A 4793-nucleotide genomic window follows, 5' to 3' on the forward strand; every position below is an offset into this window, starting at 1 on the left:
AACTGTTTAATTTTAGCCTTATTACCAGGGTTAATTTTGGCCAACAGGTGCTCAGGTGCATTTCTTTTTAAAATTAAAGCAACTTCAGTCAACCTTGTGCTTTGCATTTTTTTGGTTAGACTGGAGTTTAACTGACTTTTAACTAAAACCACACCAAGTGTTGAATTATATTGTGTATTTAAAGCAGTTGTGAGGGTTATGAAGCAATTTTTGTTTTGCAATATAAACAAAGATATTTCAGCGTATCACTTCATTCAGCCTTCACCACTGCCGTTCAGGTGATGAGCGTGGAACATTCAAAACAGTGCAAAGGGATCTTGATCACATGGGCCAATGGGCTGAGGAGTGGCAAATGGAGTTGAAGTTAGGTTAATGTGAGGTGCTGCATTTTGATAGAGCAAATCAGGGCAGCTCCTATACACTTAGTGGTAAAGTCCTGGACAGTGTTGCTGAACAAAGAGACCTTGGAATGCAGGTTCATAATTCCTTGAAAGTGGAGTCACAGGAAGATAGGATAGTGAAGGTGGTGTTTAGTATGCTTGCCTTTATTGGTCAGTGCATTGAATATAGGAGATGGGAGGTCATGTTATGGCTCTACAGGACATTGCTTAGGCCACTTTTGGAATATTGTGTACAATTCTGGTCTCCCTGCTATAAGAAGGATGTTGTGAAACTTGAAAGGGTTCACACAAGATTTACAAGGATGTTGACAGGGTTGGGAGAGGCCGAATAGACTGGGGCTATTTTCACTGGAGTGTCAGAGGCTGAGAGGTGACATTATGGATGTTTATAAAATCATGAGGGGCATGGATAGGGTAAACAGACAAGGTCTTTTTACGAGGTGGGGGAGTCCAGAACTAGAGGGCACAGGTTTAAGGTGAGAGGGGAAAGATTTAAAAGGGATTCAAGGGGCAACTTTTTCATGCAGAGGGTGGCGAGTATGGAATGAGCTGCCAGAAGTAGTAATGGAGGCTGGTACAATTATAACATTTAAAAGGCATCTGGATGGGTATATGAATTGGAAGTGTTTACAGGGATATGGGCCAAATGTTAGCAAATGGGACTAAATTTATTTAGAATAACTGGCTGGCATGGACAATTTGGACCAAAAGGTTTGTTTCCACACTGTATATGTCTATGACTGTATGAGGTAAGTACAACTTGGGTGTGTCAATAGCTGGTTTATACAACCAGGCCGAATGGGATAACTATGCACCAAAACTGAATGAAGTGTAGTTTGGAGTATAAAGGTGCAAAATTTTTAATGCTTAGTGATGCATAAAATGCATTTTGTCAAAGAAAAGTAGCATCCACTACAGACGAGCTCACATTCAACAGATCATTTCAATGTCACTTATAAGGCTATAATATTATAAACAACACCATTCCTCAACATTATACTGCTGATTCATTCAGCTGGATTTTATGCACTCAAGCCATCGGACTGAAGATGTGCACGCTTGCATGTGAGTTGAGAAGTCTAAAATCCAGCCTGAATCCTCCTTGTTGCTTACCCACCCACATCTGACCCCATAATTTTACAGGGATTGATGGCCCATCCTGGGGCCGAGCTTTAAATGACCAATAAAAGTGCATCATCCTGTTGCCACCAGCATTTTACACAGGGTAGGGAAAGGTCCGTGCCACATGCAAAGCCGCATTGCTCTAGCTGTGGGCTGGTGCTAGGCAAGGTGGATTGTTGTTAACCTGCTCAATCTACATGTGGCATCTGCTTGGGGTCATTCTTTACCTGCATCCGTCAGTTTTGAATCCTTCCCTATAGCCACACAACCGGCCATCCTCAGATTCCCCATGTTCTTGATTTTACTCAACCTTCCCACCATGACGTCTTGTCCTGGGCCCTTCAGCATTGCGGATTGCCCATCGTCCCAGCAGTGGCTTCTAGTGGCACATCTGGGACTAGCACAAAAAAAGGTAACTGTGGTTCTTGGAAGTCTCCGTTCTAGGACATCACTGCAGAAGTTCCTCAGGCAGTGACCTAGACCAAATCATCTTCATTTGCAGCAAGACCAGAATGGCAGCCAGATTTGGACTGATACGCAGCAAGTTAAATTCATGCCACCTCAGAGCAGGGCAATGACAATCTCAAATGAGAGAGAATCTAACTATTGACCTTAAATGTTTAACGGCATTATCAACACTGAACCCCTCACCAATGATAGAGGGTTACCACTGACCAGATACTGAACTGCACCAACCAAACGCTGTAGATATAACTGCAGGTCAGAGGCTAGGAGTTCTACAGTGAGTAACTCACCACTTATCTCCCTCATGCCTGGGCACTGTTACAAGGCACATGTCAGGAATGCAATGGAATACTTTCCTGAATGGTTTGTCCTATGAGGAGAGAGGGTCTACATTCTCTCCAGTTTAGAAGAATGAGAGATAATATCACAGAAACATACAAACTGTTTAAAGGGATTGACAATGTAGACACAAAAGGGATGTTCCCCCTGGCTGTGGCGTCTAGAGCCATGGAACACAAATTCTCACAATAAAAGTTAAGCCACTTAGCATTAAAAAAAAAGGAGGAATCTCTTCACTCACAGGCAAGTTGAAAATGATCATCATTAAAGATCAAGAATGGTGGAGCATGCTTGAGGGGCTGCATGGCCTACTCCTGCTCCTATGTTCCTTCTATCATATTGAATGTCCTTAACTTGAGGCTTATAAGCAGGAAGTAATTAATATTAAATTAAACAAAACATTCAAAATGACTTCTAACACTTTATGCGCAAGTAGGAACTGAGCAGCCACAGAACTCCTTACTGCACAATGCATAACAACATTTACAGAAGATAGTTTTTGGCATCATTATACCAGACCCTTTGAAAGGCAACCTGCAACAGAGAAACAAGAAACTCTCAATTCCACATATGGTATATATTGGACGCGCAGAATCAGCTGTGAAACATTTCTTTACAAAATTCATGAAACAACTGAATAATCATTCTTCTGTTTGACTACTCCTTTGGTGTGAAAATTTGGTTTTCTGGGCTTTCTTGTTTTCCGGATATATTATTGTGTGACTCTGTGACTGTGACTCTGTAATTCACTCACATATACTGATCTTAATTCTACCGACATGTGATAAAGGGTCATTTCACTCAACACTTCCATTAAATACATTTTATCCACTTACATTTCTTTTCAAATGAAGTGTACAATGCAAGGAAATGAAGGATAAATCCTTTTACTACAGGGGGTACCCTGTATCAATCTGAACTGATCAAACCTTGGCTCCAATTTTTAAACTACTATTCAGAAGTGAAGTCTTTGGTCCAGCATGTAATTGACTAAATTGCAAGAAAGACCTAAAATGATTCTTACTTTGAGACCTTCTAAGTTTTGTTTCTATTAATCTTTCATAAATTTAAAAGATTTTAGGTCTAGATTGTGAGTCAGGTACAACATGTCAGCTGTGGTCAAAGGCCAGATTTCATTCACCGGACAACAGTCTCCAGTCTGCAGTTGTCAAATGGCTTCGTCTTTGTCAAGCATGGAGACAGTCTGACTCGACCTTCACCACCAAACACAGCTGCAACTAGCAAAAACCTCCCTTGAGGCATTCATTATTAATAAACTTTCTCATTGATGGGCATACTACAGACATGCAGAAGTCACTGAGATGACTGGACTAACGGCCTGGTCACTGGGACAGGAAGCAACCAACAGACCAAAAGCCTGGTCCAACATTAAAGTTAAAGATCGGATTCAAAACAAATTAAAACTGTGAAGTTAGATATTGAACAATATACATTAATTAGATCACACGCAAGTTCTCGTAAGCTGTACAATTATGCACACGTTCAAAGTCTGTACTGACAAAACATTACAAAATTTTGTTCTCACGCTTACAAAACAGATACACCATTTTATCACCAGTTAACCCAAACAATTAGACTGCGAATATACAATACCACAGAAAACTAGAAAGGCAAAATAGTCCGAAAAACAGGGCTTAGAATTCTCACATTCGGAAGGTGAAAGCTAAGATTGCTGGTCACAGTGTAACAATATCTGCTCAATGTGTGGAAACAATGGACACAACACTGAGATTCTTGCAATCAGGCAGCCTGCCAACGTTCATTGTTTAAGCTGAATGATAAAAGAGGTCAGCACTTCATTGAAGTCCCATTAGAAGCCACTGGCTTCAGAAGTGAGGATAGCAAAGGAAGATAAAATGATGCAAACAAGATTTTGTTTTTACAATTGGAGGACAAACCAAAGGTATGGAAATCAGCAATAAAAAGAGAAATTGCTGAAAATACCCAGCAGATCTAGCAATATTTGCAGACAGAGAAACAGAGTTTAATATCACAGGTCAATGATCTTGCATTTAAAACTGGAAACAGAATTCAGCACTGCTTTGAAAAAGTTCTTGGCAATGGCAGGTTTGAATAGATCTACGACATGAAAAAGAAGATATACATCAGAAAACTTGGAATAAGGGGAAAACCATGCAGCTATTAAATCTACTTTTATTGCAAACTGTCAATAACCTAACCTATTCTGTCTCAACTACCAAATTAGCTACACAAAGGATCTGCAAAGGCTTTGCCTGTGCTACAAAGATAATCATCCAAAACTCTAACAAATAAATCACTTACGTTGCTTTTATTTAAGAATGGCCAGTTACTTGACAGGATGAACATTTCTATGGTCACCACATATAAATTAATATGGTGCAGAGCTGGATGAACACAGCAGGCCAAGCAGCATCACAGGAGCAGTAAGGCTGATGTTTCGGGCCTAGACCCTTCATCAGAAAT

The sequence above is a fragment of the Rhincodon typus genome, chromosome 2 (assembly GCF_021869965.1).
Source record: "Rhincodon typus isolate 14 chromosome 2, sRhiTyp1.1, whole genome shotgun sequence".
Lineage (NCBI taxonomy): Eukaryota > Metazoa > Chordata > Chondrichthyes > Orectolobiformes > Rhincodontidae > Rhincodon > Rhincodon typus.